The sequence below is a fragment of the Symphalangus syndactylus genome, chromosome 7, assembly GCF_028878055.3.
Source record: "Symphalangus syndactylus isolate Jambi chromosome 7, NHGRI_mSymSyn1-v2.1_pri, whole genome shotgun sequence".
NCBI lineage: Eukaryota > Metazoa > Chordata > Mammalia > Primates > Hylobatidae > Symphalangus > Symphalangus syndactylus.
In genome coordinates, this window is record NC_072429.2 from 82,804,421 (window position 1) to 82,826,407 (window position 21,987).

Below are 21,987 nucleotides of genomic sequence, written 5' to 3' on the forward strand. Positions count from 1 at the left end.
CTTTTTAATTCCTCATGATATGTACACCAAAGTGGGATTGCTGGATCATATGATAATTCTAGTTTCAGTTTTTTTTTTTTTTGGAACTTCCATACAGTTTTCCATAATGGCCATACTATTTTATACTCTCACCAACAATGTGCAAGGGTTCCCTTTCTTTACATTGTCACACATTTGGGAGACAAACAGAACATGTTTATGGGTGTACTGGGCCTCAGAAAGTCACCAACTATAGCCTCCTCTATTATGTTACTCAGTAAGATAGATGCTCCCAGGGAGATGTTAGGTCAATGGTATCTGCCAACTTTTCATTAGAAAGTATTACCCTCCCCTCACAAAGGCACTCTGGAAATATTTCATCTTGGAAGCGAAATAAAATGCTGTCATAATTTCTCTACTATGACATGTCTACCTCAGTCTCTTCCCGTTCAATCCATACACACATTACCCTTGCCCCCAGCATTATCTTTAGATACTTGAGTCTTTGTATGTCTTCTGTAAGTAGTTAATGGATTTAATTCAATGAAATGATATCACCTTCAAAAAGAAAATCTAAACTCTTAGACTATTACTAAAGCAGCCTTTGGAAAGACCCTCCAGCATCTCCCTGTCATTTTCACTTCTCCCTGTCTACCTTCCTTCATGCCCTAATATATAGAAACACATTTCATTCACTTCCCCACTAATGTATATTGAGCACCACAAAGAAGTCAGGCACTATGCTAGATACCAGTGTTAAATATGGGTGAATGAGAAAGACTTCATCCTACCCTTGGGGAGCTTCACAGAAGCTAGTGAGGTTGAGAGATATTAATCAAATAATTATACTTATGATGCATGCTGTGGAAAAGTTTAGGTACCATGGACTGTGCAGCAGTTTTCCAAGTTGTCTTTTACTATTTTACTTATATCTGCCCTTTCCATCTGTGAAACCTTCACTCAACCTTCCAGTCCTCGTTAATTTACCTCCTTGGGACAATTATTATAACTTGTATGTATTTCTCTTCTTCAAAATTATCCTAATGAAATAGGTTGCTTGGTTGCTTGTATGTTTTCACATGAGCAATTGCTCTAATTTCTCTTGTTTTGCAGACATAGCCCTTGGTGAGGTGCCTGGCTCCATAGTACGTGTTCAACAAATGTTTGAATAAAATATTGCATTGTTTAATTTTAAATGTATTTAAGCAAATTGATGACCAACATCTGACCAGATTTCCCAAATTTAGATGCAATGTCAGATGCTTCTTTTAATGGTGTCCGAGATTGGCTGACAGGCTTGCCTGTCTTTAAAGCAATTTATTACCCATGTTGGTTTTTTGGTATAAATGGTTACTGTTTGTCATTGGAGTATGTTTGTATTCACGGTAGAGATTAAATACATATGTATTGCATGAATTAACAAATGGTTAAGCCAGTTGTAGGAAAGATTGATAAATGAAAGTTTCTATTGCACTTTTTTTGAGATGGAGTCTCACTCTGTCACCCAGGCTAGAGTGCAGTGGTGCTATCTCGGCCAGCTGCAGCCTTCGCATCCTGGGTTCAAGTGATTCTTGTGCCTCAGCCTCCCAAGTAGATAGACGTACAGGTGTGTGCCACCACGTCCAGCTAATTTTTGTAGTTTTAGTAGAGAGAGGGTTTCACCATGTTGGCCAGGCTGGTCTCAAACTCCTAATTTCAGATGATCTGCCCATCTCAGCCTCCCAAAGGCTAATGTTCTTTTCAGGCCTATGAATATTTTATGCCAGAATATTGATTTTATTGGAGAACTAAAAATTGATACAATCCCTAGCTTGAAAGTAAAAATGTCAGAATGCTTAAGACCATACACAAATAAGTATTCTAAAATAAGAAATTGATATTTATAAAATACTTTTAAGAAATAAGCACATTTGGCCAGGCACAGTGGTTCACACCTGTAATCTCAGCACTTTGGGAGGCCAAGGAGGGTGGATCATAAGGTCAGGAGTTTAAGACCTGCCTGGCCAATGTGGGGAAACCTCGTCCCTACTAAAAATACAAAAAAAAACCTAGCCGGGCTTGGTAGCTGGGTGCCTGTAAACCGAGCTACTTGGGAGGCTGAGGCAGGAGAATCACTTGAACCCACGAGGCAGAGGTTGCAGTGAGCTGAGATTGTGCCACTGCACTCCAGCCTGGGTGACAGCAATTAAAAAAAAAAAAGAAATAAATACATTTATCATTACAGTATTTTTAGCCCCCCAATCTTGTTATTATTAATAACAATAATAAAGTAATAAGCCCTTGACTTCTTTACTTTGCTGTCCTTTTCATCTATTTCACATTTTACATTTCTTCATTTTGCTTATGCAGATTTTATACTCTGCTATCCTCAGCCACTCCATCCGTATCATTTCTGTGGTATCTCTGACCTCAACTATGTTAAGATTTCTCCGTCTTCCCCTAACCACTGGCATCTTCCTTTTTTATCTGCTTCTACTTTCTCTGATTTTGGGCATTAGATCCTTCCTAATCTGCCCTCTCTAAGGTTAATATCCTGTTCTTCTTGATTAGTTAGGGTCTCTTCCCATTTAGTTTTCATCTAATATATCCTTCTTCTCGTCTCCCAAACTAGTTTTGCCCATTGCTTCACCTTGGTTCTAATCCAGGGAAGGACATAAGTCCCTAATGTCTATTTTCTGAGCAGACAAAATAAAGTATGCATAAACTGTATCTGAACATTTTGGTCCTCTAATTATTTGTGCTGTTTCACTGTAACTGAAATGAAAAACTCCAGCCTCTGCAGAGGATTAGCATCAGCAGCTTTGCCTCTTAGGCTCTATTAGAAGAAAATCTGTAGACAAATTAAATTCAGCAAAGCTTACTATTTGAGTAAAGAACAATTCATGATTTGGGCAGCACACTGAGCCCGTAGAGGTTCAGAGAGCTGTCCCCACTAGTAGAGAGTATTTATAGACAGAAAGGGAATTGATGAAAAAAACTAGCTTGATCGGTTAAAGTTTAGCATTTGCCTTTTTTGGGCATGGTGGGACAAGACATTTGCCTTATATGGACATAACCTGATCAGTTGGCAGCTTGTGATGGCTGAAGTTTGGCTGCTGTGACTGGCTGAGACTTAGCTATTTGTTGGAGGAATATACTATTAAGTTAGATTACAGTTTATTTGCATACTAAGTAAGGTTGCAGTTTGCTACATATATAGGCAGCTTTAAGACGAATTTAATTTAACAGCTCTATTGCCAAAATAACTTCTGAGGAAGTAACTCACTATTTGGTATCTTTGTACCAGGCTATACTGTCAAAAGGTATGGATTTTCAGAGATAGAGTTTGCTGACTGAGTAATGACTGTGCTGAAAGTTGTCTTGCGTGCACTTTTTCTGTATTTTTTACTTAAATTGTTGGATTTCACTTACCTTGCAAGAGCTCACTGCATGTCCCACTGGCATTCATTCCTCCCAGGCTATTTTGCACCCCCATTCCCATCAGCATCACTTTACAAAGCGGGTTATTTTACCCAGCCAGTTGTCCATTTAATGTACAGAAGGGTCTATATAAAGGGTCTGATCAAATCATTGCACAATGCCCAGGCAATTACACCACTAGGAACAATTACTGCTTTATCAACCGTAAACATTTTTCTGAAGTTCAAAATAACAAGAAAACTATATTCCAGCAGTTTCTCAAAAGGTATTCAATTTAAAAATTTAATCCGATCCTACAAATATTTATTTAGAACCAACTTTTACAAGTTCCGAGCCTATAATAGAAAATTGTGAGGGAAAACGATTATGGTGTATGTATGTTCGGGTGGTGTATGTGTGTAAATTATCATAAGATGCATGGAAAGTTTTGACATTTCTGGGCCAGGGTTAGGGTTAGGTGAGTTAACCATAGGTTAACTATGGTTAACTAACCTGTGGTTAACTCACCTATGGTTAGAGGTGCCCTCGATTGCAGGCTAAGTTATGCAAGCAACCGTGAAACAGGCTGGGTAGGGAAGAGAAGCCTAACACCACTAGTTTAGATTTGCTGCTTAAGGCTTGGGACAAGTGTCCCTGAGATTAACCTATGGATACTCCAAGGTCCAGGGAACAACCATTCAAGGGCCATTTTTCTTTGCTTTCCCTGCATTTACCTTCCTATTTAAGTTTTATCATATTTCCAGACCACACCTAGAACTAGAACCAACATTTAAAACCCAGTTTATTTGGCTAGGATTCCAGGTACTCTATTTAATACTTACCACCCATCCCTCTCCAGGGCTAGGTCTACAAATTAGATGATTCATTCAGAAAAATGCTATTGCACCTTTGTCATCTTTATAACAGCAACTTGTATTGCAAATTTTGGTGAGTACTTCACATAGATTATACCCAGTTCTCACAGGAACATTATGTATTACAGTTTAAGAAACTTAACAAGGGGAAGAGCTGAAATCCAAACACACTTCAGTCTTTGACTAAATTTTGGTTATCATAAGTTCCCGAGAACTTCTGCTGCTCTCCCCTCCCTACCACACTGGACATCTTTGGTTAGTAGGTCATCCTTATGCAGTTACTTGAGCTTCAAACTCTGGAGTCTGCCTTGATATTTTCTCTCCCCCCACCTACCCTTATATTCAGTCATTATCAGTCATTGTTCTTAATTGCAATCAACAGATGCAAACACTTAAGTATCAAATATGTTCATTGTAATATGTTTATTAGAACACAGAATTGGTGAGAGTTACGGGAAGCCAAGTTTGAGGCTACATCTTCAAGAGATATGCTTAGAAGCATATCACAAGGCTGGCCTTACATGAACGTGAGCCTAGTAACTACTGTGCAATGAGATGGAGGAATCACCCATCACCTTAATGAGGTTAGGTCTGAGCCAAGAACTTGACTTTGGATTGTTTTGGTCATCATTGTCTCTGCTGCTGTCACCAAGTATATCCAGACACCACTGCACAACCCCCAATCCCCCAGCAAAAATATAAACTTCTTCACATTACTCCCATTTGAGTACAAGTATCTCTTGATTTTTGCATTTGATTTCTGGAGCCTAGGTCATATGTCTGTATCACAACTGTAAAGGAATCTGCTTATTTCAAGTTGAGCTTCTGAGCTGGAAAGGTAGAATTCACAGTTTGAAAATATATTCAAGTACCAAATGGCTTTTCATATGACATTGGGCAGCCCCATGTATGACCAATATCCACCACAGTTGGTTAGCCCTATAGCTTTATTTCCCCCACATACCCTGACACTCCCAATATCTTCTGCAGTCTACCAGTTCACAGTGATCTAAAATGCACATCAGGCTCCAAATCTGAATGCTTATAACAGTTTGCTATACTGCAAAACTATGCAGAAATAGTTGCTGTTGAGTGCTGTTTTTCAAGTGTTTTTGTAAAATGAATTTTTTTAAATATTTGCCTATGAATTTAGTTTGCTTTATTTTTCTTGTTTTATAATGTTCATTTGAAATCTGTATTGTCTCTGGTTGAGACAGTACTACGCTGGTCTGCTTGTGGGTTCCAGAATGAAATAAATAAGTCTGTAAGAAAATAAGCAACTAAGTAAATTAGTTAGTAAAAACAAGCCATGCATGTATTACCTCAGAACCAGGGCACTAGTAAACTTCACAAAGCCACATTAATCAGAGTGCTACACCATTTACAGTGACAAGTGGCCCCTTCTCATTATTATTGGGACAATACTGCCAAATAAGCAAAACACAAATAAAACTCTCCAGTGGAAAATGGCTAAGAGTAATTAGGGGCAAGTAGTTTTATGTAGACTAAAATACTATAATTAGAAGGGAGGATTTGGAGCACTATTTGAAGGAGAGAAATCAATAGAAGAGTTGCTTTCTATGCTCCAAAGAGCTTTCCCAGCTATCTTTGTTCAGTGGTAAAATAGAGTTATTTTACAGTAGGAAATAAACTTGGGCACTAAGCACCTCTGTTGGGGAGATACCTGAGACTGCCTTGGAAAAGGAGGGGGTGAGCGGATGTGGCATGACATTGTTTTTCATAACATGTTAATAGCAAAACAAACTACCAAAAATAATAATGATAAATAATTTATTCCCATTTGTTCTGGGTTACTCTTCTTTAGAACTTTAAATATCGAACAGTGTTACATTAAAGTAAAATGTTTATTTGTAACAGACAAAACCAGTTCAATACTAAATAATAACTTAATGTCATCTTGAATCTGATTAAGTAGTTATTCTGTTAAGAATGTTCTAAACTGATCAATAAGAGGAAAACTTTAAGTATTCTCATATATTACTTTTTCTGAAACTGTCATGATATTAATATTATGTACTTATAGTTGTGGTTTGTTCCTCAAACTATTACTTAATGTGATTTATTTTAAATGTGAATTTTGCCTTTAGACATTCATTTAAAAATACAGCCTATTCTTTATTATTTTTACTTAGAATTTACAGAATCCTGTGGTACAGAGGGATTTTTCCAGCTCTCAGGGGTACATAAATTTCCTTTTTCTGTATTACTGGCCAGTTGATGATTGACTTGCCTCTGCAATATCCCTACAATGCGGCCAACTAGATACTCTTCAATATGGCCCATTTTATCTTTGGATAGTTCTGATAGTCTCCCATATTGTTAATTCGATTTTTTTCTCTTGGCAGCTTCGTTTTATTTGTCCTTGTTAGATCTCTTAAGACTACTTTGTTTTTATTTTTATTTGTTTTGCAAGGATGGGGTGCACAATCAGTGGTACAGTATGGTTGTTCCATAACTTTATTAAAAGGTATATAAAGTACTTGATGCTGCAGAGTATCTAGAAGTATGCATTGTGCTTATTCATTTGTGACAATAGGTATTTTGGCATTTTTAATACATTCATTACATTTGCAATTTAAGAAGCAAATGAATTAAGTTCATGATGACTGAATGGGATGGGAGTTAGAGTTTGTAAGGCGACCTGGAGAGGTTAATTTCACAGCATGCAGTAATTGTGAATTTTTAGATGGAATATATGTGTGTAAACCTGAATCTTACCCCATGTTGGAGACGAAGCTGCAGAGAAAGTTGTTCTTTTGACCTTGAAGCAAGTTAAATTTGGAGAGCTACCCAATTAAGAAATTTTTATCCACCAATATATTTTTAATTTAATTCTTACTTTGTGGGGATATTAAAGACTTTTTTCCCCCTCCAATTTGCTATTTCAGTGCTAGTAATATAAATCCAGTGCTAATCCAGAGGAAAAGATTTCCCATGTTTTGGATTTTACCCAGTTAGTTCTCTAGTTATACTCTTAAGTAATTTAGAACCTCTGAAAAAACTGAGGTTAATAAGGAATAAGAAATTAATAATGGAAACTAATAAACAAGAGATATGGAAATTAAAAATACTCAGAAGAAACAAATCCTTGAAAATCCCAACATACAGGGTTCAAATAAAATTAGGATATTTGAAGGGCCATTTAGGATATCTGTTATGCTTCTGTAATATTCCTGAGAGTGGATACCACTTTTGTTCCTATTTTACAAATGAGGAAACTGAATGACAGACAACGTAAATAACTTTCCCAAAGCCACACAACTAACAGGAGGTCAAGACTGAATAGTCAGACTAAATCTGGAATTAGGCTGTTTTTAGAAGCTATTAATGAAATGGAAGGGGAACTGAGATCCATCAAATGCAAAAATGAAAACTATATAATAAGTAATCTACTGGCATTTGATGCTTATTTATTTCTCATTACAATCCTGTGGGTTAGCTATTGTTATCTTCCTTTTTCACATAATGAAACACACGTTTGGAAAGGTTAAACTATTTCCCCATGTTGGCCATGGGGAACTGATAGTCACTGGACCTAGCATTTGAACATTGAGCTCTGGACTGCAAATTTTATGTCTTTTTTACTCTGCAAAAAATTGTAAACTCTTTTTAGTAAGAAAATGCTTTATTTGAGTAATCTATTTCATAGAAATCCAAGCTAGGTAAGGTGCCAATTGCCGCGACCCCTGTTGGACCACCCCTAGACGTTTCCAGGACACCTGGACACTTGAAAGTGCCCATGCTATCATGCTGCCTAAAGTCATTCTAGTTTTTTGAAACTATAATTACAAATAATTTCCCAGATACAGTCATATTAACATATACATATACAGTCCCTCCCATATTACTGTCATTGATTCAACATATGTTTATTGAGCACCCTCTGTGTCCCAGACTGTTTCTAGGTGCTGGGGAATATGAAGATCAAATTCTGGCCCTTCATAGAACTTACATGGTTTTTACTCCCATCACTTAGCCCACTCCAGTGAGTCATTTACTGTACTGTCTTGGTGATATCTGTAAACTTTCCATCTCCTACTAGCTTTTAAGCGCCCATGGTACGGAAAGTATGTTTTATTCATTTTTGTGTCTCCCACAGATCACCTGCCACAGCAATATTCCCAGTGCATCTCTTCTTTTACACTATTTTCAGTCACAGGACTATAACATGCAGCTTCATAAAATTCATCCCTTCACCTAAATAGATTCCAGCTGTGACAATGTTTATAATTTCCCTGTAGCTTGAAATTTTCATCAAATTTCTACTTTTAGATATGCAAATTTACGATTAATCAATGAATCACTGAGAAAATAGGAATCATTTTTTGTTCACAGGGCATGTCAAGATGTGTTACAAGGTGTAAGACTTAACATTAACTGCCTTTCTAACTTATGAAAAAAACATTTTTTAACCACCTAAAAAGGGTGTTTTGGTGAGCATTTGTTAGAGGACTGGGAGTTGTTCCTCTGAGCAGGGTTAATAGAGCTGAGTAATTTTTTACTTATAAAGTCCTCTAAAAATATAAATATTTTTGTCTATATTTGATAGTGTCATAAATGTCTTTGTTCCTCTTTGAAAGCCATTGTATAACAAAAGGATCATTTTGAGTAAGAGATTTTTGACTTTAAAGCACATACTTATTTGTTATTGGATATCCCAGGATATCTTTTGAAAGTCTGGAGTTGTTGTCAGTGACTCACAGTGACAAAGTGCTTTTGTGTGTCTTTATTTGCATACCTGAGGGAATCACTATTTTTGAAAAATAGATTTTTTTTCACACGGCCCTTTAAAAGAAAGTGTATTGTGGCTACTGAAGAAATTCCCAGAGCAGTGTTAACAATTACAATTTGCATAATAATAATTTTTCCTTTGCCTCAACTCAGTGAAAGCCACTCTGATTAAAAACAGTTTGCTAGAAGTTTCTAGTTACTAGAAGGCACTTGTACTAAATGTATTTGGCAAATTTGTAACCCAGTTCTGGGATGCAACTCTTTTTTTCCCTAAGGCCCATCTCAGAATAATTCTCCCTTAAAGTGAAATATAAGACCAACTCTGGACAGCTCTTAGGAGTTTTTACTGGATGCTTTTGGTGTGTGGTGGGATTGGGATTAGACACCATACACCACAAAGTAAAACTGCTGAAGAAATTCTCTTCCAGCTTTCTCTGGAGTCACATCCTTCAAGACAACTCTCCACAGCTGTATTTCCCTGATTTCTCCTCAGTCGCTTTTTGAAAATTCTAGCTGTAGCTTCAGGACTTTCTCATTCCAAGTTGGCCCCTTTCTCCCACATTCTGAACTATTCTTTTTCTATGGCATGTGATTCATTCTTATATAACTTAAGTGAACCTGTTAAGACTTCTAATGTTTCTCTACATTAAATATCTAAGTCAGTACAGTGGAATCCTGGGAGCCAAGCTGAGCAAAGGAAGAGTCCTCCTTAGAAGGTAGGGGTAGCTAAAAGCTTATGTCTATTTATACTTTGGGATTTTTATGTTTATTACACTGAGAGCTAAAGGTTTCAGTTTTCTTTTGGTTAATGGTTCTTTAGAAAAGTCACACCATTAGGACCTCACGAAATAGTTCTACTTGGGTAAATGTACCACCTTCCTGGGAAAAGCCCTCAGCTTTGTAATGAATCCTGCATTTGTGTTAGCATACCAAGAGTGCTTCTATCTCACGCTTATCACAAATATACAGCCAGGATGTAAAATCACAGTAATAATTTACTTAGGAAATTATGACTTTTGAGAGGACAAGACTCTGTGTTTGATATGTCTACTTCCTCAATGAAGAAGACATGAGGAGAGAGCCAAATTTTACTCTAGGAAAGTTATTTGATATATCTGGAATCACACCAAGGGATCTTAAAAGTTCATTCTTCCATTGTTTCTGTCACTGCAAATTGAGTACTTAATCTGAGACAAGGACTCTGCTGGAAACTAGGACTATAATGATAAATATGTCACATCAGCTGCCCCCATATCACATAGTTTAGTGGCAGAAACAGTATTAAATTAAGAACTGAAACTAATTCAGAAGGAAAAACAGTGTTGTAAGAGTGAGTAACTTGTGGCTTTCCAAATATATGGGTTAGGAAAAGCTTTTCCAAGGAAGTGAAAAGTGAGTTTGTATGTAGTTTGTATGTAGGAATGGAGACAACATGGCTCATGCATAGATCATGGGATTGATCTTATGTACCAGCATAAGAGTTTAAAATTTTGTTTTTGAGCAAAAGGAATTTATCTTTTTCTAAGAGGACTAATATGATCAAATTTGTATTTTAAAATGATAAGTATGTGATATAAAGAGAATGTGTGGTAGAGGGTGAAGGAGATTCAGTACAACCAATTAGGAGATGATAGCAGGAACTGCATATAGCATGGGATAGTCATTAGGCTTATGAGGGTGGAAGTGGAAAGTGAGAAATGTAGATGGATTTCTTCATTTATATGCAGTCAAATCAAGAGCACTTAGTATCTGATTAGAAGTTGGGGTGAAGGGGTAGTGATAAAGGTGACTCTGAGGTTTTTGGCATTAACAGCTAGGTGAATGGTGGTGTGAAACATAGAATGATATGGTTTGGATTTGTGTCCCCGCCCAAATTGCATGTCGAATTGGAGGAGGGGCCTAATGGGAGGTGATTGGATCATGGGGGTGGATTTGCCCGCCTGCTATTCTCATGATAGTGAGTGAATTCTTGGGAGATCTGATGGTTTAAAAGTGTGTGGCACTTCCCCCCTTCACTCTGTCTCTCTCCTGCCGCCTTGTGAAGAAGGTGCTTCCTTCCCTTTCATCTTCTGCCTTGACTGTAAGTTTCCTGAGGCCTCCCAGTCATGCTTCCTGTTAAGTCTGTGTAAATGTGAGTCAATTAAACCTCTTTTCTTCATAAATTACCCAGTCTCTGTGGTTCTTTATAGCAATGTGAGAACTGACTAATACATAGGATAATAACCAGGTTTGAAGGTAGGATATTAAATTCAGTTTTGTATCAGTTGCGATTGATTTAGGCTGCATAAATTCAAAACAGTAATAGCTGTTGAAACCATACAAACTCCCTTTCTTTCACATATCAAGAAGATCAAGAGGGTAGTTCCAAGACAATATATTGGTTCAGTGATATTTTGCCCTTTTATTCCATGCCTATTGCCTCATTGCTACATTGCTACAAAATGGCTACAACAGACATCATGTTATCATTAAAGGCAGAAGGATGGAACAGGAAAGTATTAACATGCTCTCTTCTTGTTCTTACCCCTTTTATAATAAGCAAATTTTTACCTCCAAGACTCCAGAAGATTCATTTATAGGTCTACCCAGCCATGGCCTCTCCAAACTGCGAAGGATGTGGACTGTTTAGTAAAGGAGAAAGAGATCATCACAATTAGATTAGAACAGTTGTTCTCAACTGTATTAGACACCAACTCTTTTGATTAGTAATCTGAAATGAAATTCACAGATGTAATTTACCTACACACATAACATAACAAGAAAAAACGTTATGCTCTCTTTGTCATAACACAGTAAAATAAAAGAATATGTAAACATTTGGGCCAGATTCAAATTGAGGTAATTAGATTCTTGCAAATACATATATAGAATAATAGGGTAAATAGTGTTTGCAGCAATATATGGAATCACAACAAACACAGCAGCAGTGATGCAGACTGACACATTTTTGCTGTAAGGGTGTCACAAACATAATGAGTCCAGTTACTCTTGCCTTCTCTAAAATACTGGACAACTCTTGGTAACGTTCCAATTAAGACAATGTGTAATGTTTCCTGATTAATATTTTACTTGCAATCTTGCTGCACATTGGAAAGTGGTAGGAAATGAAGAACAATTATTTGATAATGCACTTATGTCCCCTCACATTGTAGAATGACGCTTCTTAGACCTCGCTAACAAATGCCAGTAATGTCCCCAATCATTGTGACAAGCAAATTTCCAGGAAAAAAAGGTATAATTTACACACTGTACATCAGAATAGAAATGTAAGATCAACCGAAAGCAAAGAAAGATTGATTTCCTTGATTTTGAGTGGCATCTCATGCATTCCCACTTTCCCACTCATTGCCTATAGCTGTTACAGACATTCATTACAAAGTTAAATTAAAGGTTACTCTGCAATAATTTCTCATTATGTGCCAAGACCTAAAAGAATCTAATGAATTCTGTCTAAGATAACACTAATTGTAAGGTTAAAGTTTCCTTGGGAAATCTTGCCCGGTACCTTAGGCACAGGAGAAATGTATGCTAGTGATTTCAAAGTGAATTAAGACACAAGTTTTTAATCCATCTTTTCAAGAATTTTAATGAAATATCTAGTTTATATCTTTAGAATTCTGGAGAAGTACCTCATCGTTTTAGACTGTTTCCTTTTAAATCATTGGCATCTATAGGCTACCATCCTCTTAAACTAGATAGATTTTCACCTTGTTCCTTATTCATTCTAATTTAGCTTGTCATATATATATGTAAATATACATATTTATATATTTATATATAAATATGTATATTTATATATTTATATGTAAATATAAATATTTATATATTTATATATAAATATGTATATTTGTATATTTATATATAAATATGTATATTTGTATATTTATATATAAATATGTATATTTGTATATTTATATATTTATATATGTAGATTTATATAGTTATCTATATAAATACGTAGATTTATATAGTTATCTATATAAATACGTAGATTTATATAGTTATCTATATAAATACGTAGATTTATATAGTTATCTATATAAATACGTAGATTTATATAGTTATCTATATAAATACGTAGATTTATATAGTTATCTATATAAATACGTAGATTTATATAGTTATCTATATAAATACGTAGATTTATATAGTTATCTATATAAATACGTAGATTTATATATATGTATATTTATATAAGTATATTTATATGTATATTTATATATGTATATTTATATATGTATATTTATGTATGTATATTTATATATGTATATTTATATATTTATGTATATAAATATGTATATTTATGTATTTGTATATATTTAGATAGTGGCTATTTGCTCATTAAAAATCAAAAGTTAAAAGTAATTAATCTTGGAAAATGGTTAACTGGCTTACCTGAGAAAAAATAAATTTAGTTGGTAAAGGCTGATTTCATTAAAGTTTGTATTTCTTGCATTTCCTCTGCTCCATGATGGAAATAAGTATTTTTCTTTATGATGTGGTTTGCCATCTACATGAACACTTTAATAAGAGAAAGCAAAATAATTTTGAAGAATACATTAGTATTTGTAGGAGCCACTCATACTGCTTTCTGCATTTAAGGTAAATTAGAATTATTCACTAAGTCAAACAATGTCAAGTAGAAAACAGAAATAGATGTTGATGAATGAATTAAATATGATGAGTCATATTTTATTCATTGTTGTTTCATTTTGAACTTTTTAATGAAGTCATTGAAATACCAAGTCATGGTCATAAAATTTCTTAATTCCTCTTAAAAAATTAATTTAATAATAAACAGTCATTTAATTAGTTTATGAAGCAAAATTGAAACACTGGGAGTATAGGACTTAATAGTGGAATTTAGAGAGTTCCCCAGAACTCTTCTTAGCTTTTAGGCTCTTAGAAGATAAAATTTTGTGTCTGTGTGTGTGCACATGCAATAAAATAATAAAATGGCCTACTATGAATACATGAAATGATGTTGCTTATTGTTGTGGTGTTTCAGATAAGGGAATATAAAGTAGGATTGATTAGTAAAAGATGAAAGAAGAGATTAGTGAATGATGGATTAGTAAATGTGAATCATGGTTTTGAGCAGGAGCTTGAAGAAACGATGAGTATGTAAAGCCTAGAGTACTGACATGAAATTACATGCTGAGAAAAATATGGAGAAAATAAGGCACTCCTGAAGTGCGTATGTGAGAAGAATGGCTTGACTGCACTGGCGAAACTGTGTTAATGAGGAATTGAAAATTGCTTAGTTAGAAATAGAAATGTTGAGAGAATAAAGAGGTTGTTGATTTAATGTCTTAGACATGGATAACAAAAATGAAAGAACCTTGTAGACATTCTTTAGGCTCTAGCATTATAAGAACTATATGTGAGGTAGTATTTGTGGTAGCTTATTGGAGAAGTGCAGAGTTGGAAGGATCCAGAACATATGTAAAATTGCTGAGTACTTTACGCATTAGGTGATGAAGAACTAGATGATTAAATTGATGGCAAATACTTGAATATAAATATATATACATAAATATAGAAATATATTTATGAACCTGGTAATGAAAAACTGAAAAGTATACACACATGCACCACAAAGTATTTAACCACATCAATCTATTTTACTAAATTTGAATTAAAGAAAATATTATTTCTCCCCATTATTTCACAGTATGTAACCCTAATTTTATTTTCTTTGGGAATGGGGTGGGGGTTTGGAGGGACTTTGAACCATCAGGTATTTAAATTATTTTGAGACCTCTTTTTTTTAAAGAACAAACAAAAATTTTCATTATCAAATGCTATTATCTTTTAGGTTTCTACTGAATTAGCATAAACCACTTTTGTTCAATTAACCATCTATCCTTGTGAAGTGACTAGAATGAAGGGCTAATGATTTACTTGCAGGGTCAAAGATAAATTTGTTGTAGGAAAGTAAGAAAATATTCTGTTTATATTTGTATATATAGATTTAATATTTAAACCATTAATATCCTTAGTTATCTTCAGTAATGCTTTCTTTCACTTTTAAAAAGAAGTATTTTAGTCATGTCTAATAATCATATCTGTACATTTTCTTTGTCTAATCACTTTGAAAATACCTATTTAACTAAAATCACTGCAGAATAAACCAAAGATCAGACTTTCCTCGTTTGTATATAATAAATTAATGCTTTTAAAATCTGAATTAACTCCTGCAGTAAGAAGGCATGCTCTGAGAGGAAAATGAAAAGTACTTAATTCTAAACTTAATAATTTGCAAATATAATCTCTACTAAACAATTTTGCATGTATATCTACTAGACCTGCCCTGTGTTATTCAATAGCCACTAGCCACACATGGCTTTTTAGAGTTAAATTAATGAAAATGAAATACAATTAAAAATATCATGTTTTTTTTTTTTTCTTTTAAATTTTTTTCTTTTGAGACAGAATCTCACTCTGTTGCCCAGGCTGGAGTGCAGTGTTGTAATCTTGGCTCACTACAAATCTCATGCCTCAGCCTCCCAAGTAGCTGGAACTACAGGCATGCACCAGCACGCCTGGCTAATTTTTGTATTTTTAATAAAGATGGGGTTTTGCCATGTTGCCCGGGCTGGTCTTGAATTCATGGCCTTAAGTCATCCGCCCACATTAGCCTCCCAAAGTGCTGGGATTACGGGCATGAGCCACCATACCTGACCGTGCGTTCATTTCTTGCTGTGGAGCACAAAGTGTTACTTGAGTATCCTTTGAACTTTTTAGAGATTACTTTTTGCAGCTAATGCTAGAATTTTGAAACCCCAGACCTTTGTCAACCATCAAGAAATATAGTTGATGCTAAGTAAGCACTTGTGCTGGACAATAAACGTGAACATTTTGTATTAACCCAATAAATGTCTTTAATCTTACAAGAGATGTATCCACTTACAAACTTCTTACTTATAAATGACATTTAAGTGTTTAAGAATTTTACTTCTGGTGAGAAAGACACTGAAAAGTTCAAGAAAGTTCCAATGTGTTATTCATTCCAGTGAAAATTGAAGATTAATGAATAAGGCAATAAATAAGCATTCCTTCTTAATCTTGACTACAGGTAAGACAAGAGGAAGTAGAGGGCACAAGGATACTGTAGAAAAAGAAATTTTACTTAGATATGAAGAAATGTTTCCTGGTGTGGAAAGTAGTTGCACATTGGAAGGATTTATTGAGTGAGGTTGTAGGATTTGGAGAAATCCTTAAAAATAGAATACATTTCAGTCTCTAGGGAGGTATGTGATATGCCTGCAGGCATTGAGTGTGGGGATGAATTAGATTCATTGTCATGGTTTTCTCACACCAGCAATTCTATGAATCTGTAGAGGACAATAAAATTGGATAATTCTCATTGTGTTCTTCGGGGAGTCAGGTTTCCAGGCTGATTTTTCTAGCAGTGAATCAGGCCCAAAATATTACCTTACATTCAACAACTTTTCAAATGCAATAAAGAAAAAAAAAAAAAAGGACAAATAAGAAATGCCAGTACTTTGCCATTTTAAGAATCAGTGTTTCTTGAGATGGATTAGTATTTCCTCTTTTCCAGTAAGAATTAAATGATTTGGGTCTGAGTGTAAGCACTACTATTGGAAAATCTTAAATTCCTATTATATAGCTGAGTTTAAGGGAAAATGAATTTAGTGTGATTCGAAAATACATATGAAATAATGACTTTTGCCTTTAATCTGAACAGTAAAATTAGTTTCACATGTGATAAGCTCTAGTCACCATTTTGAGAATGTTCTATTAGAATTACACAAGTTTGGTGTTTCAGCCTCCTGGAATTTTTTCCAGCACTCCAATATTCAAGCCCTTGGCTGTGCTGGAAATGTGGCAGCAGGCACTCAGGTCAGAGCTGTAGACAACCAGGGATTTGGGAAGTAGCCCAAATGCACTCACTAGAGAGGCATTGGAAGAAATTGTACCGAGAAGAAACTGGGACAACAGACCTGAGCATGCTGCTGTGGAGGATGGGGTGGCTACATCAGAGTTGCAGTGAATTTAGTCACATATTATTTACATCAGAAAAGAAATCCTAAGCCATAATTTATGTGAAAAGCCAATGGCTGAAGTTTTTCTTTTTAATCTAGTGATGTAATTCTTCGCCAGGTTTAAAATGGAAAGCAGAAGCAGGTCAAGCTGAGTCATACACACAAGGCCAAATTTGGGGAAAGCAGGAATCAAAGGCTGGAGGCAAGGGAAATTCTAAATCTGCAGAGCACCATCTTTGAGAGAAAGAAAAAGAATAAAAACCTATGATGGAAGGAGAACAATCAAGAAGAGAACTGGTGGGTGAAGAAGTTGAGATAAATTGTGCAAGCCTTCACTAGAGATAATGTCCTATTGATAGGCAGGTTGGTGTAGTAGAAGAAGCCCCTGTTTTAGGGTGAGAAGTTTATTTTCACACACTGGCTGTGTGACTTTGAGCAAAATACTGAATCTCTGCTCCTTCATCTGTAAAAGTCCCATAATAATTCTTATTTTCCAGATTGCTGTATTTCAAAATTGAGCAGCCACTGTACCTGATATTCAGTAGAAAATTAATAACTAGTAGCCACTGTTATTTTGTTGACTTTTCAGTGGGTAGTAGAGTGTTCTTAGCATTTATTCATTCTTCATTCAGTAAACATTTATTAAATAAAAACAGAATACCAGAGAATGCTAGAAACAGACTACAATCAGGAGTAGTTCATTAGTTCTTAAATTGCCTTACGATGGTTAAACTATCTTTAGAATATGGGTCACTAGCAGCAGAGTATCAGCATTATACTAGCAATAGAGAGGGAGGCACCAAGATTGAAGTGAATTGAAAACAGGAATTGCATCTGAGTTGGGCAATTTTTCTTATTGGGATCATAAGGGTTTCAGACATCTCAGCATCTGATGTGTCCCTCTAGAGCAGGGGTCCTCAACCTCCGGGATGCAGACCCAGATCAGTTCCTGGCCTGTTAGGAACTGGGTGGCACAGCAGGAGGCAGGCGAGCATTACCCACTGAGCTCTGCCTTGTGTGAGATCAGTGGCATTAGATTGTCATAGAAGTGTGAACCTTGTTGTGAACTGCACATGCGAGGGATCCAGGTTGCACACTCCTTATGAGAATCTAACTAATGCCTGATTAGTTAATGATCATCTGAGGTGGAACAGTTTTATCCCAAAAATCATATCCCCAACCCCTAGTCCATAGAAAAATTGTCTTTCATGAAACCAGTCCCTGGTGTCAAAAAATTTGGGGACCACTGCTCTGGAGGGATTTCTTTATCTTTGGGAACAGCACCTTGGCTAGTCCCACAGGATTTGATAATATATTGAAGGCTTCCTTATAAAAAAAATTATAGTTTGAGTAGAAAAATAGAAGAACCACAATGTATGATTTAGACTAAGGGATTTATGATTAGGATTAAACCTTATACAGTTGCAGGAAACAGTGGGGAAATAAGTGTCTGAAAGGGGGAGATCGAAGGATCGGAAACACACACACACATACACACACATGAATTAAGGATCATGAAGAGGAACTTACGAAGAATTCTGGAAAGCTGTCACCACTGCTTTCGGTGGTGTGCATGAAGGTATTGTAGGTGCTCTGGGCAGCTGGATATAAGACAAGGCAAAGACAAACTTGGACCCATGAGGACAAACTGGGACTGATGAGCACAAATAAGAAACCTTGAGAAAATACTCAAAGCCCCTACAACAAACTGGAAGTCATGTCTGTGTCTCATTTCTTCTAATCTCAGTGATGTTGGCCACCTGCAGAAAAATCTGGTCTCTTCAACAGGGATCTGCATAGGCACATGACCCAGAACTCAGAAGGGAGATGGGGAAAATGGTGAGTTTGGATTAACTACCAGTTTGGCTGCTTTCTCACACCAATGAGGTAAACCATCAAATCAGTGACAATGTGAATGATGCACAATGGGTAATGCCTTATCTCTGCCTTCCATAAACAGTGCATATTTCTTTATGATCAACTTAACGTAATTCCACACAGGAAAGGGAGTTCTGGAGAATTTGCTTAATTTACTTTTTAGCTTAGCTATGTTGACACAGTGCAAAATCACTACCAAGAAGAGAGAAGAGATTTGATATTATTCTTATAAGGCAGCACTGTCATTTGATCTAACTTTCTGCTTTGGCAATTCTCACAAAGAGGTATGAGGAGGGATTGGGAAGCATAGAAACGGATGAATAAAGAAGGCATCCCAAGATCGTGTTGGGAGCATTTTCCAACTGATCACCTCTATTCTGTTGCTTCATCTCCCTGAACCCTGCAATTTTGATTACAGTTTCTTTAGAGGATGAATATGTACCCCGCTGCTGCTGGAGAATCATAGCGTAGCAAGTCACCAATACCGGTGTAAAAGCATTCTTTCCCTTAGGTGTATCTATGTGCAATAAAGCTGAGAACCGCTGATGTATATTCTGTAGTAGCTTTCGTATGTTTGTTTTTACCAATGTATTCTTGACTCCTTAAAGACAGGCATGCCTACCTATTCTTCTACAACTCAAGTTACCTATAGTCAGTCTTGTTACGCAGTAACTCTCAGTTCTCAAACTTAGGTGTCCCCAAGGGCCAGGCATAAACCACAAATGTTAGACCAAAGAAGATGGTGAGACTGAGGATTACAGCTGGAGCATGCACTGCCTAACCTAATGCCATTCAAATGAGAGAAGAGAGGCATCAATCATCACTTCTGACAAAATAAGGGAGGCTGCCATTTTCATATACATAGTTTGCTTTTCTTACTAGTAATATAAGATTCACTTGGTATCATTCTATTAAGGAATCAATTATAGATTATACTGTGACCGGCAAATGGTGTTCATAAACAATGGAGATATTTATCAGCTTTCACAATAACCCTCTGATAGAAACTAAAAACATTTTAATATTTCAATGAAGTAGCAAATGACCTACTAAAAACATTCTTTATTGAAATTTATTGGTATAAGTTGGAGGAAAGAAAAGAGGTATATTAGCTTATTCTTATTCGTAGCTTATTCTTTCACCCAAGATTATAAAATATAAAAAGTTTAATAATGTGAAAACTCTGACCATGATTTGATATAAAACGTCTACTGCTATGATTGAATTACTGAAAGAGAAAATAATACTGAATTATGTGAGTAAAAGTTGTGTACATTATGATAAAAACTCATGTTTCATTAACACTAACTTATAAATCATCACATCGCATTTTTTAAAATTTTACAAACAGTACTGTTTAGGAAAGTATATTCTACACTAGTTTTTCAGTTCAAACCCTTTTCATAATTGTTCAGATTAAGCTTTTCAATTGTTGCTAATGTGTTACATCACAAAATTAGTTGAACACATTTTAAGAGAAAGGAAAATATGATTTAGAAAAGCTTACCTTCAATGAAGTATAGAAGTTTAGAGATAGTTTTCAGCTTCAAATAAATAGTTTTGAAGTATTTTTTTTACTTGCTAAACATCCCTTCCATGCATTTTGTTGCATAAATATCCTATGGGAATGATAGACGCTATTAAATAGGCAACAAAGCAGGAATGACAACTGGTACATGGTGCTTTGAACTGTTTATTAAATGAACAAATCAATGAATGAATAAGTAAATAAATGACCAATTTTCACTCTTGGACTATTTACCTGGTTTTCTTAATAGTAAATTACTAGTCAGTTATTTAAAATAAATAAGTGTTTGGGCATTCTTGGACATACATGTGTGATACATCTTATATTTTCTAGAAGGTTCCACCAGTCTTCTCTTATGTATTGAAGACACAAATATTTCACTCATATATTCACGCAGTATCTTTCTCATTTCCAGCTAAACATGTTTTTCCTTTTCAAATTGTATTAATGACCTATAACTCAGTCCTCATCTATAGGATGAATCAAATTTACAGTGTTGCAAAACTAATGTTGGCCATAAAAATCAATACATTGCCTACAATCTATAAACTATCTTTAAAAGAAATTGATGTTAGTAATTATAACTCAATTTATATAACAAAAGGATAAAAATGAACAATTAAAAAGAAATTACTGGCAGCAAACCCTACCACTGATAGTGTCTAGAAAATTGAAGGAAAAGTATTTTATCAAAGCAGTGAGTTACGACGGAAGAAGAATAAAATTTTAAAGTTTAGTGAATCTATGTGCTAACTCAGTACTGATATTATATTAATCAAGGTTCTTGGGTACAAACAACAGAAGGCAGTTATGGGTTTTACACAGAAAAAGAATTTTTTAGAAGGAAATGCTGGAAAATTGGCAGAAACCACAGAATTAGAAATGGTTAAGAACCTAAAGCATCTACTTAGCCAAATTGTGCTCTTGGAATTGTGGCTAGGAGGTCCCTGCTGTTGGTACTAGACCACACACTGACCGCATGGACATGTTGGCATTGGCTGCCACTCATAGATGCCTCACTGTAGCTTCTGCTGTAATCAGTTCTGAACTGTTCTTAATTCTTTGTATCACTTGCTCTAGATTCATAGTCCCAGATGATATCATCCAGTTGTTTAACTGGGGTCACATGTTTACGCTGTGTTGTCTGGTGCGAGAGAGAGAGCAATTACCTGTAATTTTCAGATTCTGCTGTGGGAGGGAGGACCCTACCTCTAATCAAAACATGTAAGAAGATGATCTCCCAAAATTGGAAGGGAATATGTATGCATCAAAATGACTAATGAGAACTAAAGCCATTAAAATGTTGTATGACCTAAGAGGGCAAATTATTCAACCTTTCTAGATATCAGTTTTTAAATGTGCAAAACAAAGATTGAGAAATGGATAAGGTCTACCTCTAAAATAACTAATTTGCAGTTTAGTTAGAAAGATAACGTAAACACTCTGTAAACAACAGCTACAACTACCAAAGATTTGCAGTAGTGGGAGTGAAAATGATAGTGTACAAGGAAAATGTTTACGTTATTTAATAATGAGAAATATCAGAGATGGAAAAGGATGTTTAAAA

The 21,987-nt window shown here is 35.4% G+C and overlaps 1 protein-coding gene across 18 annotated transcripts in view; it reads left to right on the forward strand.

Annotated features, from left to right (window-relative positions):
* The window catches only part of RALYL (RALY RNA binding protein like), a 728,119-nt gene that overhangs the window by 162,643 nt on the left and 543,489 nt on the right, over positions 1–21,987 (forward strand). Inside the window, exon 1 of one of the 18 annotated variants that reach the window (XM_063643367.1) lies at positions 9,709–9,721. The exons of the other annotated variants lie outside the window; for them this stretch is intronic. The gene's annotated coding sequence lies outside the window, so the exon portion shown is untranslated. Of the gene's footprint in view, positions 1–9,708; positions 9,722–21,987 lie in introns of those variants that run through there. 18 annotated transcript variants of the gene reach the window in all.